Here is a 15,810-nt window from a genome sequence, read left to right on the forward strand (position 1 = left end):
CCTGTGAATCAATTGGATATATGCGCAGCAGCCCGCTAATGAAGCTGCGCAAATGTACACCGTGTTGCCATGACACCATCGATTGAATACATGTACTACCAAATACGTTTAATCATATTAGGCAAATAAGTCGGTGTATATTTGATCTGAGCAACCATGCAATTCACAGTCCATTATCAACATACACATTGCATTCTAGTACACGTTGAGTACTGGGATTCTGATCGGCATGACCGACTTACTTTTTTTCAGCTTGTTGACAACATTCTTTACAGTTACTTCTTACTACTAGATTTCAAAAAGCGTTACCCGTACAATAGCGTGATTTTGTTCGAAATTAGCAACATATTTAATAAGTTCGAGAACTGAATTGTCATTATTGAACGCAGTCCGATTAGTCTTCACCAAGAAAGTGGTATCTCTATCGCTAAACCAACCTATTCCAAGTACGCTGATTTAAAATGAACACCATTGCACAATTAACATGTGAGTCACGATTATGTTATTAAATCACGGACGATTAAAATCAAACACGAGTAACGGAAACGCCATAAATAAATAATAAACTAAAAACCACGCGATGACTATGTCAATACTGGGTGTAAAAGTTTCAGTGTAAGTCGATAGCTTTGGGCAATGCTCCTGAAAGTTGAAGACTGTGATCACAAGACATAAAAATATAAATAATTCAAATCACTTCTGTATAAAATGTTTGCTTATTTTTTTACTTCAAACAATAATGTTTTTTGCTTTACAATCTTTTTATTTCGCATCCGCTCTTCCTTGCACGCACATTGCAACGACGAATATATTATAGTTCTACCCTGTTAGCGGAGGACCCCACCTCCTAACCCCGCCGCATACATGATGACAAAGACGCGCATCGCATGAATATTCATCGGCTGATCCAGTGTTAGTTATATATCAAATGTAGCAGTTTGCATTGTCAAATTATGTACTGTTTCCATGAAGGAGTCATACCATTTGTTCAGTTGTCTTCACTTGTTAAATGGCGATTTTTGTGTGTGCTTCCTTAAACCGCCGCCAATTCATACTACTATTAAACTCGGTTGAGTGACGCAGAATATGACGTTCGGTTTACCAAGCTATGTTTGCTTAGCTCATCAGGAAGGAGGTAAACGCAACTAATAACATATTTCCGTATAAGGATTGCCCCGCTTTGCTACTCATAGGCATTTACCCATAGTTCTGTGTCCGGTTGCCTTGGCAAATCAGCCAATAAACGTCATCTCATTTTCCCCACATTAATATAACCATAAAATATCGACGCTTATACCCCGCATCATTTAATCACATGTTTTATTTGCTCTTTCTTAAAGTGCACATATAAGAGCGGCGCAGCTAGCCAGGGGGTTTTGTTGAAAACTATCAGCGTCGATCGGTGTAACGAAATTGACAGTATAGAGCAATTGTGAGTCCATCTTAGATAGACTATTCGACAAAAAAGGTAAGTTGTTTTATTGAACTCTTGTAGATTTCAAGAAAGCACGAACAATTGCTACTAGCACATCCCGTCTTGCTTGATTCCTAGACATCGCTGTAAATCAAATGTTCTGTTGGAAGCTTTTTAAACTAATACCAAGTTCAACAATCTTCGATTATGAAAGCGCACAATCTAGTTTCAGGGGGAAACAATTAAACTAAAATAAAACATCATGATTTTGCACAACGATGCGAAACCATCATATTCGCTACACATATCGACGAGCATACAATTTATGAACGTATTTTGTTATTTGTTGTTGAAGCTAGTTGCAAGATTAAATCAGATACATGCTTGTATTTCATAAACTTATATTTCAAGTACTACAGTGGGGAATTTCTGCACATTACCAAGTATGTTTTATCGAGTGTTTAGTAACATAAAACAGTACTGTAATGAGTATTAGTGTGAATCGACCGTTAAGCCCTCATAATATTATTGTCGAATGATTCGATTGGTGTATTGATTTTGCAGATAAAATGGACGGAAAGTTGATATTACTAGTAACCATTGTGCTTTCTGCGGCTGCCGTGGTGCAAGGAGGACTTCCATGTGTAGACTTCTGGTCAGAAGTGTGCGGCAGTCGGTCGGGTTATAAACGTTCATCAGCGGACAAAACAGGTAATTCTTCACGCAGTAGATTTTATCGATTTGATAATGTGATGTCACGTTCTATAATTAGCTATTTGCAAATTTAATTTTTAGCACAATAATCAACGCCACGTAAAATAAAAAACATGACTATTGTAACATTATTCTATTCTATTCTATTCTATTCTTTTCTTTTCTTTTATTTTCTTTTCTTTTCTATTCTATTCTATTCTATTCTATTCTATTCTATTCTATTCTATTCTATTCTATTCTATTCTATTCTATTCTATTCTATTCTATTCTATTCTATTCTATTCTATTCTATTCTATTCGAAAACAAACAAATGGGTAATACCAATTAGCGGAATGGGAAAGCGTGTCTCTAGATGATATCAATACCCCACGCAATCTATGTATGTCCGTCCCTACTGGATTTAAGACGTGATTAAACCATTCGCAACTATATTGATTTAAGTAGATTGAAGTCACACAATTCACGTACACATTGTGGGGTCCTGTCATTAACTACGCTTACTGCATCTAAATTAGTAGCTAATATCCGCTGTCTTATTCTAAATTTCTACAAAGAAATAAAAACTATCATGTCTATCAATATTTGCATTTTATTAAAGTCCCGGTGGTTTGAACACTAATAATGCAATAATGATCTCCGTATATTACGCGGTCTCACGAGATCTCACTTATTATGTGATTACGTGACGGGATAGGTATTTTTTAAGAATCTGAGATTAGCATATGTTATTAAATGGAATCGCAAAAGCATTTGAAAAATTACACATACAATCTGTGGTTGGAAAAGTCCATCTTTATTTTCTTAATAACTTTTTTTTTTTAAAACCAAATTATATCTTCAACATAATACACTAATATACTAAGGTAGTTAGTTACACGGCTCAGTGCCGTATAGCACGATTTAATTGAAGTACAAGTGACCTACTTCGAAGAAAGCATACGCTAACCATGACGTAAACTAGATCAATTCGTGTCACAATATCCCTTACAAAGTGTGAATTAATTACCTAAGACATTTGTTCAGCGCACAGTATGAAACAAACGCATGCTATATGCAATCTCCCTGTTAGTGCAATTAAGCCAAGTAGGATTTTGTACCATTGACTATTTCACTAATTGCGAATATCTTCCAATTATTGTCAATGGAAATTCACACATATTGTATTCTATGAAAATGAACGTACATACATTTCACTGGTCGAAATACAATGCTTTGGACTTTTGTTGTACAACAAGTATGGTTTTAGTAACTGGTTTTCCGATATATTTACAAAACAATCTTTTTCGTATGTTCTGTACTGGGTGATTGACCTTTAGGCATCGTCGGCATCGTTATATGATATATGTTGATGCTGGGTATTTCAAGTCCGTAAGCATCGCATATCTCGATTTTTGTTATGCTGTATATGTTGCAAATAAAACCAATGTATCCTCGATATTAAGGGCACATAAATAGCTTAGCTCGCCGTTAAATTGCATTTACGCTGCGTATGGGAATAGGGAATGAGCATTATTCAACAGTGAATAATGCATTTTGAAAACCAACGGCCCCGTCAAACCGGGCATGCAATGCGCACTAGATTGGCTAGACGGCGCCTATTTCCAATCTTTCGTATCAATAAATGACATATCATATTCTGGGTATTAAATAGATTTGTTTTCGCTAATGCATTCCATCGATTAGAATAGCAGTATTCTCGTAAACCGCGTAGCGCTTTTCAACTAAAGTAATGCAAGGACAATGTACAGTACGCGCTTGATACGATTGGTTTCACCGTCAATTTTCTCGAATGATGTAGTCGCTATGCGATTATAAGTGGTGCAATTAATTATACACTACAAACATCTAACCGTTTCATTATAGAGTGTAGGTAAATGCTAGACCCTTAATTCAGTATACCTCAATCCTGATTATACGAGCGCTTATCATTAGAACGTGTACCCCGTAGACTGTATTGTTTCCCGCGATGTACAAGTTTTTCAGCTGTTTTTCACATACCCACTCAGTGAATCGCGGCAAAATAAACAGACAGTCGCGAATAAAATTTCGGTACGGCCTCAACCGTCGGATGACTGATTAACGCTAATCGATTAGAAGACAATCGTGTTTCAGTGCGCCTATGTATTCTTGCATGTTTTCTGAACTTGTCGCTTGTAAAAAAAAAAAAAACATGTTGCAGGTTTCTCCATATTACATTGTGCCATCAGAGACATGGTCGTTATCTGTACGCGTATGTACGATAAGGCACGTATTTGTTCATTTGTATATATGTATACTATAATTTCAATTTTATCGCAAAATGTCATATTTATCGCAAAGTTCAGACACAGTAAAATGAGAGCACGACGTCGCGTAGTCGTTTCGAAGCGATATGACCCTGATTCAATGGACGGTGATATACATGCGAAATATATTAAAGGGCAATATGTTTGGCTTAAACGTAAATGACAAAGTTCAAAGTCTTGTTCCTTGAAGATTACACTCGTACCGAACATCAAAGTCTTGTTCCTTGAAGATTACACTCGTACCGAACATTAAGTTGAGACAGATATTTGCACCCCTTTTCCAAAATTATTTCATTTTCCGTAATGAAATTAAATATAAACTGTCCAATTCAACTTCAATTAAAAACTAAAATAAACGTTGTTATGTACTTAACCCTTCTTCTAATAACTAAAAAAAGTATTACGTAACCAGAGCGTAAGTCCCGTGAAATTCGGACAATGTACGCGCAAGTGTAACTTTGTTCGACCCTTGCTGACGTCAAACAACACGATGAGTACTAAATCCAAACCATCGCAAATAAGAAAAAAAATGTGCTTAATTGTTTGGCAGAATGGAATGCTTCCATCATGCATTACCAAGAACATATTTGGCTGTTCAGGAGCGTCATCCAAATCCAACACTATTAGTCGCACCTGTAACAGTTGGTTGAAGTGACGTCATCTTTACAAAAAGCTAAGTGAATTATACTACTTTCAGACAAACGCGGATAAAAAAAAAAAACATTTAATGAGTGTTCCAATTCTTGTATTATACGTGGATCTTGTAAATTGGGTACTTTGAAGCACTACTAAAGACTATTGAAACAATGTACTGCAACCGTAACATTGTTTTGCGTATACGTGGTTATCACGTGGTTATCAGGTGGTTGTCTAAATAAAAAAATAATGTCGGGATATGCAAATTAGATTCAGTTATTCAGTTGAATGGTATGTTCGTATATCGTGTAATTATTCACGAGCCATCCGTAGTAATAAAGCTCTCCAAATCTGTATTTTAAAAACGCTTATCTTAAGTTCATGCATCTAATATTGCAACAAATCAATATACAGCACGTTCACATGACAATAATTTCCGCTGTAACAGAAGTCTCGATCTATTAAATGTCAAAGATCAATGCCGTTCGCATTTGTTAATATAATCTAAAAATGTACATAAATTGGAACAAAAATTAGTAGACAGACATATGTCTTGCAGACGTCGTTATTGTTGAAAGAAATAATTTAACGGAAAATTTCTTACGACATTTTACTTGCTCAATTGTAGTGGTGTGTACTTGGGAAGAAGACAAGCGAAACCAAAATAAATATATCATAATATGCCAAAATAACAAACAAAGTATGCGGAGACATTAACACCAAAAGACAAAACTGATTTTGTCACCTTCCACAAAATAGAACACATGTTTGTTTGTTTGTATATTTGTTTTAAAAACTTTGACCAAGACCTGTAGACAATAAGGAATTATAATACACTGTTCGGAGGAGAGCTGCGCGACGACTTTGGTTCTTTGTGTTAGATCATGTAAAACAGTTCGACTACACATGTGTGAAAAAATACACCCCTCCCCTCCTTTTTTAAAATAAGTGCGATGTTATTTTGGCTCAGGGGAGACAGGAATATACAAATAACACATATAATACGACACTATCATGCAATACAATCATTTAATACTTTGAATATTATATAATATCTGCTGTCATTGGGTAATGACGCTCATTGTTTAGTTATTTACCAAATATTGTATTCTCTAATGACAGTAATAAATTACAACAAATTCGAAGGTGTCGGATATATATATATATTACGTAATATATTTGATGTTATAAATATGTGTACATTTATGTAGCTGAGTCGAAGCATTCATGAGTTGATTTATTAGAAGAAACTGTCAACAAACAAACATTTTGATTGGCTTGACAATTAGTGTTATGTTATGTAGTGCCTCTGGCACAATCTTGCAGATCACTTGACTCAACATTGCGTTTTTGTGAATCTACACGCGTCGGAACATGTTATACATTTCAAAAGCAGTAGCAAACGAAATGAAATAACGAATCAAGTGGAATTCCATTGAAAATGTATTTTTAGTACATATTTTCTATAATTTGATATATTGACAACAAATATGTCACATAATCGTTCAAAAAATCCCATTAAATATTTATAAATAATCTATGTGCACAGATTTATCTCCCATCGTTGTGGAATTGAAACATTTAATTGAACAAGTGTTAACACGTTACACCAATTTATTTGAAACCGTTAATACATTGATGACTAGGAAATACAAATATTCACCAATCACATAGAATTAAACTGTTACTAAATGGAATTCAAAGAACTACGACTGCATATAGAAATGGAACGCTCTATTGAGGCGTCAGTACGCACACATAACATTTTAACAGATTTACTGCGGATTCATGTGCTTAGGATTTTCGTTCGGTTATTATTCAAATGACTTGGATTATATAATATTTTGCCAGTTTTTTACATTAGCGTAGATTTTTAACAATCCAACTGCGTCATTAGCGCCCGTTTTATTGATTCCTGGCAAAACAAATAACTTTAAGTGGTATTCGTAATTAAGACTGTGCGCTGGATTGTTTAACTTATTCGGAGTAAATATTATTCAGTATTCAGGTGAAGCTGATACTAGCACGATTGATATTACTGGTGTATTTTAACTGGCTCACATTTACTAAAATATGTTACTTATGCGTTTATTTAGTTTTGACGACAATTGTAGATAATATAACGAAGAAGAAAAAATAACTTTGATGTATTATGAATAATAATATTGATATATATTGCTGGCTTGGAAATTAACATAATTATAAGTAATTTGACATTATAAAAATTGTTGCGTAAACGAGTAATCTATATGTTTAAAAAACAATTTACATTAAAACGATTTCTAACCAGGAAATGTTTTTTTTTTTATGTGTGTTTTATTACAGATCTCTCAGGTAACCCATCATCCGCGTGGGAAAAGTTTCTTCGAGTCGCTGCAGCCCGGCTAGTAGCGGAGAGGCTTGGAGTGTCTCCATACACCGACAACGCCGATGTAAACGCTGAGGATATAAAGCTTCGTAATTTTTAATAGCCACTTTAGAAAGGTGGCCCGCAGCTGTTTGATTTTGCTTTTATGGTTTCTCTGTATATTATAACCGACCCGAGCATCATAAGTCCGGATTTCCAATTTTTTTTAAATGTGGCATTTCAAAAGGGTTTTTTATTGAAACACATATTAAGTCGGCTCGGCAATCTGTAAAAGCAACCAATTATTCTATCATTCTAAAGCTTCGCTAATGATCGTCCAAACATACGCCTTTTTTTTCTTTACTTGACACAAAAGCTGGCGGCTTAGCTTGCCCCAATTAAAGCTAATATGTCTGAGTTATGAATACATATATATAATATCTGATGTTTAATAACTTGACTGTCCGTAATAACGTTCTTTCTCAAAAAATCAAGTTTTACAAATCAAATGTCTGGGAACTTCAGATTGATATATTGCAGGCTGGATTAAAGGATTTCAGTAACCCTGTCGGATAACATGCGAACCATGGTGAATTGGGAGGTTGAAATGTGAATGATATACTACAAGGGTTTAGTCAGAGGTTATTCATATTATAGCAAACATATTGTGTGCGGAAACTGGAATTAGTCACAACTTTCTGCAACAGGCCAACTGAAAATGACAAAAATCCGACGCAATATTTATTCTGTGCCGTATTTGTACTGTTTAATTTTATTCCGAAATAATAAAAAGAAAATTCAGTGTGATACAATAGGCTTATAAACACGTTTTTGTTTTTGTTTTGCACCTGGCTACATTGTCAGGATAACAATCGTCACTGCTAGTCATGCATAATTTGGTTCTCATATGGCATTACATCGCGCATGAGATACAATGTTTGTTTATGCTGAAATTCGAATGGGCGGCCTGACAACCGTGGTGTTTTATATGTGGCATTTATCGCGTCGATTGGACATACAGTAATACGATTTCAGAACTGCTATTCAGTTGTTGTTTTTTCATTACAGAAAACAATATAATGTATAATTTCCATTCCAATATCACTTTAACCATATTTTTTAATAACTACATAGTTTGCCTAGTAGATCTGTGTGTATTACGTCAACAGTAGAGTCGAATGAATAACCATGGAAACTGAACTATTTCTTTCAATTAGTCTATTACCATTATTTTTTTCTCTGTTCAGAATGTACGCAATCACATATAATTTTATAAACATGCATTGTCGAAACAAACTCCATATATCACTGCCTTCAATGAGTATAACACCGACTAACTCACATTTAAGAAAAACACGTCGGTTTACTAAATATTGTATCGCCTAGCACATTCGTAATCAACTTTACCACATTCGATTTTCTTGATAAAACATGTATCATTGTCGATTTCGTTAACCTGTTTATATGTAAGGTACCGCTACACAATTGTTTTGATGCGAGTATGAATAAGAGCTTAGGAAGGAAGTTATTTCCCAGGCACTTTCTCTAATTCCTATATCGGTTATCCGATTTAATAATGCGAGTGACACACAACGATCTATGTTCGTTATTTTTGCCCAGAAGTGTCGCGGACTAATTGTGGATCGCCGTGGGAAGCTCCTATTTAGCAACTTCACATCGCCCATGTAAATCGAAGTTGATTCGCAGTGCTATTGTAAATTCTGATAATCAGGTCTTCCCACGTAGCAAGTCTCTCTCGTAAAGAACTGTCACGAAGAATAGTGCTGTTAGAACGTAGTTGTTCATGTCATTTATTCATCAGTCATATTTAGAATATATTGGTGTTTTTACACAGGACGTGTTGGAATTAGGTGACGAAGTGAGTACTTACTAATTGGGGAATTATTACTTAACTGCCGTACAACCCACAACACATGCCATTAAACACAACCAGTGAACATCTTTAAATACTACATTTTGGGGTTGAATTAAAATCGAATAACAAAAGAAGATCAAGAGGCGAATATTCAGTAATTGTCCCGAATGCTCGACTTGTCATTTTCACAGTGTAATAAACTCATCATTGTATAAAGAAACGTTGGATGTCGGTGGATCGGCGCAAGATGTATAATGTAGTAACATTCAGGAAAATCTGATTTCTTTTCTCGAACTTCGAGATTCTTGATAAGGGAGCTAAATTATTCATACTATTTTCGTAACTGATTTTGAAAGTTCCTTTCAAGCATACTCATTTATTTGAACTCACTGTTATCAAATCCAATGTCTTTTCTGGATGACGACTTCAGTTTGTAGATATTCTATCACCGTATCCAAGACGACAATGATTTGTGTACCTTTTCAAAGACACTGATGCTGATAATATTTGTTTCCAATTCGTATTTATGACAACTACAAAATTGAGCATAAGAGTATCAGTTATACGCTGCTAATTCATCTTATGTCGTCAAAGATAATTAGTGTTTATTTAACACATATTGACTTATATATCAAATATATAGTCACTGTACAATGTATTTGAGGTCATATTACAAGCATTACATTACCATTAAGCGTGAGATTGAGCCAAGTAGCTTGTGACATACAGTAACCCTGTGCCCGTCATATGCTCTCGGAAAGAATATACCTAGGTGCATAAACCGAACCCGACAAACATTTAAAACTTTACGAATATACTTTACTTTGTGAAAATATTAAATATCTCATACGACATACGTTTCTGTATCAACTATTTCCCATCACAGAACATTTTTAAGCTGTTCGTCGAGCTTGACGACGCCAGGAAACTGGATACGCAGCAGAGTAATTTATAGTCCAACGTCATGCCACTTACGAAGGCACCTGGTTTCTGCGAATAGCAATGGTCAAGCTTCCGAAACAAACACACACTATAAAAACACATTTATTTGCTTATTCAAAGGTTAGAATGACAGAAATAGGTATGAAAGAAAAGTGACCTTCCGACGTCGTAATTAGTTAAGAACAAATTCATTCAGTGTCGTCTCAGTACCTATTTTCTTTTAACTGTTATGCAAACTTCTTTATTTTGTCACATGTTCGCTAGCTGATTTAAATCAAAACGTAAGTGAAATCAAGATTGGATTTCTTTGTATTCTTTCCGTAGGCCAAGGTCTAGCCAGATATACGTCATGCTAATAAGAAGGAAAATTGCAAGGTGAGATAAACACTTTACCAGGAGTGTTCTATTTCAAATCACAAAAAAAGCATTGACCACACACAGTTGTTATGCGTGAGACAACAGAATATATTTTAGTTTAAACGTGTGTATAACTGAATATCCGGGCCGATCAAATCGTGGAATTAAAAAAATGTAGATAAATACAGTTGACCTCCATCATTTGGTAATTAAAGGTAATAACCCGTATGTAACCTGTAAACTACTTAAATAAGGCCAATTATTAAATTTCGTTTGATTTTGTAATGTTGCTAGCCAACAATTAAAATTGTCTGAACACATCATTAGTCAACATATTTTTGATAAGTTACTATAAAAGTGCCACTTTGTATCTAGCTAATAACTTCACAATTGTTTATTAAAAACTGGTTTCAATTGTATTCTGGTATTCCATTCTCTGTGAGGGTTGTCTTCAAAATACATAGATATTTGGATAGAAAAATAAAAACATATTTTTATTTCAGACAGAGAATTGTGGGTAAATTTATCAATGGATAATTATTGCGGCAAAATTATAGATCATCTCCGTTAGCATTATGCTTTGCTTCATTCGTTATTTTCACGTTAAAATGTTCCTTAGCTCCTCATGTGGCAGTATCACTGTAGACTCGTTATTCAGCACTTCGATCAGGTAGCGTGAAAGATCGTATTGTCACAATAATAAAATTAATCGAATAATGAGTTTAAGGAAATTCATTACTATAGTGCATAAGAGCTAATATAATAAATGACGAGAATCCAGTGAAGGAATTATTGCTATTGATACTGTCTCTTCCGTAATGCAAGCTGGTATTAGTATGGATGGTTCATCATTAGCGCCAGTGTGCCAAGACGCGGTGTTTCGAATCAGCAGTTAATCTTACTCCACATTAATTGTCACCTTAATTTGAGTGCTACGTATCGTTTCTATATATGACATCAATTACGCGCGAACACAATATTTGAAATTAGATATCAGACACGAGTTAACTCTTATCCGTATGGTGGAGAACAATATTTAGAATATAAAGAAACGAATTATATATCAGAATGAGCTTGCTTCTTTAATGACGCCGTCAGAGTCAACAATTAACTCAAAATTACTATTTTTTGTAAATACTATTAAAAATAAAATGCGTTACGTCATTTCTATCCATATATACCGATATAATATTACTATAATATCAGGTACTATTGGCTCCAATCATCACATTACAGTAGATTCGTAAAAAAATAATCTTCGAACCGACTTCCTGTTCAAAATGACCGTGTATCAAAAACATTTTTTTTAATGATGAATTCTTACATCTGAGAAATCTAATATGGCGCCAAATCATTATACATACAAATTAGGCATTCATTATTTCACCATACACATATACGTTTTTTTGTTTTTTTTAATACTACATTGAGTGAATACATTGGCATGATAATTTGGAAACAAATATTCACAATACCTCCCTCGCCAGTTAAAACGGCGGTTGTCGTCGCGTCGCACCGCAACCTGTTCGATATGGGACCCAAGCGGTTTGTACAACGCGTGTAAAATACATTTTAGTCGTTTTCACAAAATTGAAATCTACGTGTTAAACGTTTAGCGCAAAGGCACAAAGGCACATAACACTGTTATGTCTGGGGTCGTCCGAGTGAATCGATCAGATCCAAGTTCAGACCCAAGTTTTTTCCGGAGTTTATTCATTGGGATTGTGATATGATTTGAAATTTGACATTACCGTTTGACCAAACGTTAGTTCAATGCGCTCAATGTTTCATTTCAAAAGTGGTTGTTTCAATTTTGTTCTCGAATGCACTGCATAATTTTCAAAACTGTACATACACAATGATAGTATAATTTGGCTATGAAAGGTGATACCAGAATCTCTATATAATTTAGTATTGAAAACGTTTTACAAAATGTTAGTCTGTTTATGTGAGAGTTGTGACCGCTTTATTATTATAATAGGTGTCTGACAAATCTGTACTGGGTGCAAGATTATGTTTAGCCATTTGTTCAGTTTGAACTTCACAGCGAATACGAGAGTTCGACACTACGCATCTCTTAGAGTATAGCATTATTTCCAGTAAAACTTTCAAGCTATGTTGGTGTCTTGTTTAACTTCCGGGATTGTTGGTAGCATGTTTTGTTTACTTGTAGCAATGTGTCGGACAGGGTGATAATCACGTAATTAGAGTTACTCAAGTATTTAACACTCTTGGCATCATTATCTGGGAAGAAAAGAAATTTACAACAAGATCAGAACGCATCAGCTACGTAGTGAGAAAATTACAACAAGACCAGAACGCATCAGCTACGTAGTGAGAAAATTACATCTAATTGACTCTAACTCCGGGAGCAATTTAAATTTGAAACTCTTCCGTCAACTGATGAATCAAAACGTAAATAATACCATATTAAAACATAGTGTCTTAAATTGCTTTTCAATACGTTCGCTGCTTTTAGTTAAATTACAGAAATTTAACTGTGCGTAGTCTGTCTTAATACATAAGTCATATAACTTGCGTACATCCCCGCATCCCAGGCCTCGCCTCGTTATCACGCAACTATAAGCCACGCCTTGTGCTCTATTTCCAAAAGTATCAAAACACAATAATAACTACAACGTGACCTCATCCATAGTACATCTTTATTATTTAATATAAAGTTGATTTTAATGGAGCTGTGGGTTCAATAATATTGAACCATAAATATATGGCACGCAAATCCTTTATACCGCAAAATACGGTTCAACGATTGTATCGATGTATGCATATAGCAATGAATACATGTATATTTAACAATAATTTCTGTCAAAATTATTTCAAAATGATCGAACAGCATAAGTATTTCAAAAATAATTTCTTAACTGAGATATTATGTACAAGCTAGTTTTTCATTCTTCTTCTTTGTATAAGGACTTATGCCCTCGACATGTACAGGGCAACATAGTCTACGTGACCCCCCTCCCCCGCCTAGTTCCTCTCTCTCCGCTGTCAAGTGTGTGGTTCGTTAGGTTGCCGTTACAGAGTAGCTCTGTTGATGGTAGTTGTCGGCGCTACAGACGAAACAATTAATCTTATCATGTGTGAGACATCGCAATTTAATGCCATTGTTATATGAGGGATTCTTTTTTTTTTCTCACATCACAGAAAAGACTCTTATTAAAAATAAAAAAATAAAAAGCTTGACATGTTAGAAGGAAGTAGATAGTAGACGCAAGGCGGATTATTGGATGTATTATTCCGCATTACAAAACTTACTTTCTGTCGTCAGCTGAATATTAATTAACGCACTCTCAAAATCCTGTGTTAACAAATTTGGTAGAAAACTCTCCCAAATGTGTATTGAATGTAATCTTGTAATTGTAAATGGAAGGACAGTTGGGGACTCGGCAGGTAAATACACTTATTATTCACCCAATGGATGCAGTACAATTGATTTTGGGGTCATTTCTAAATCAATTTATAATTATGTACAATATTTCAAAGTTGATAGATTAACCCACATTTCGGATCACTGTCCCATTATCCTATCTTTATGCTTAAATCCAGATCTCCCAAATAATTCTCAAAGAAATCATAGTAATAGATTGGATCCCTCACCAACTAAATATATTTGGGACAGTGACTCAAAAAATAAATTTTTATCTGCTTTAGAGCTAGCAAAATGTAATGAAATCAAAACATTTATGTCGGCAAACCATGAGAACTCTGACAAAATGGTATCAGATTTCTCTTCACTTCTATGTCAATTGGCAGAAAAAAGCCTTAAAAAAATCCACTTCAAAACAATAATAAAAAATAAAATAAATAAAAAAACAAACAACCAAAGATGGTTTGATAAAGATTGCCATTTATTACGTAACGAACTTAAAATGCATACTAAATTAATTCAGAGATTTCCTAATGACCCTATTGTTAGAAGTAAATTCTTCAAAACACGTAAACAATTTTAAAAAACCTCAAATACAAAAAACAAAACAATTTAAAGTACACCAGCTTAATGAAATTGAGAGTCTTCAAGGTAACAATTCATCATTCTGGAAAAAAATAAGTGAACTCAACAATGACGCGAATACACGAAAGTCAGAGACTGATTGCATAGCACCAGATAAATGATTGACACACTTCAAAGATCTATTAAATTCTAAAGCTGGTAAAAATACAGAAGAAGAAGACGATATTATATCAGATCTTAGAAATAGGGAAATTAAGTGACTTGATGCTAGTAAAACTGATTTGGATGGACCAATACAGGAAAATGAAATTACACAAGCCATCAGATTATTGAAAAACAACAAATCAACTGCAGAAGACCAAATCTGTAATGAGATGGTAAAATGCGGTGAACATTACCTCATCAAACCTATTAAAAAAATATTTAACTCTATTTACAATGCAAATATCTTCCCACATGCATGGAGTACAAGTTTAATAATACCCATACATAAATCTAAATTAAATCCCTCAAACTACAGGGGAATAGCAATCTCCAGTTGCCTTGGCAAACTATTTACAAGTATCCTTAGTACAAGGCTAACCACTTTTATTGAGAAAAATAACATTTTGTCTCACCAACAGTTTGGTTTCAGAAAAGGTCGTCGTACAACCGACAACCTATTTATATTGAAAACTATTATTGAAAAACACACCAACAACAATCAGCATGAAAATACAGTGAATAAAAAAAAAGAAGTGTTTGGCATGATGGTCTATTCTGGAAACTATTAAACAATGGGATGACAGGAAAAATGTATCAAATTATTAAAAGTATGAATAGTAATATACAATATAAAATAAAAATGAAAGATGGACTAACCAATCAATTTAATTCAACACTGGGTGTTAAGCAAGGGTGTAATCTGAGCCCTTCACTCTTCAGCATTTTTATTAATGACATAACAAATACCCTGGACCATGAATCATGTGATCCACCAAATTTAAATAACACACCAATCAGCTGTCTAATGTATGCAGATGATATAGTTATTCTTTCTAAATCCAAAAGTGGCCTCCAGAATGCCCTTGATAATGTCTCAAAATACACACAGAAATGGAAACTCGCTGTGAACACAGAAAAAACAAAAATTATGGTTTTTAATAAAAATAATAAACTCTATGACAGTGATTTATTCTTTTTTGATGGGAATGAGATTAACATCGTGAGAAATTATAATTATTTAGGTATTGTTCTCAGCCCTAATGGAAAATTTAAAGCGGCTA

At 34.3% G+C, this 15,810-nt stretch overlaps 1 long non-coding RNA gene across 1 annotated transcript; it reads left to right on the forward strand.

Moving 5' to 3' along the window:
* Positions 1-1,341: 1,341 nt before the first annotated feature.
* On the forward strand, positions 1,342-7,852 carry LOC100367702 (uncharacterized). Its single transcript, XR_438632.3, has 3 exons — positions 1,342-1,468; positions 1,979-2,125; positions 7,376-7,852. It is a non-coding gene; the product is annotated as an uncharacterized LOC100367702 (long non-coding RNA).
* Positions 7,853-15,810: the final 7,958 nt, after the last annotated feature.

Source organism: Saccoglossus kowalevskii, chromosome 21 (assembly GCF_978046115.1).
Source record: "Saccoglossus kowalevskii chromosome 21, keSacKowa6.1, whole genome shotgun sequence".
Taxonomy (NCBI): Eukaryota; Metazoa; Hemichordata; class Enteropneusta; family Harrimaniidae; genus Saccoglossus; species Saccoglossus kowalevskii.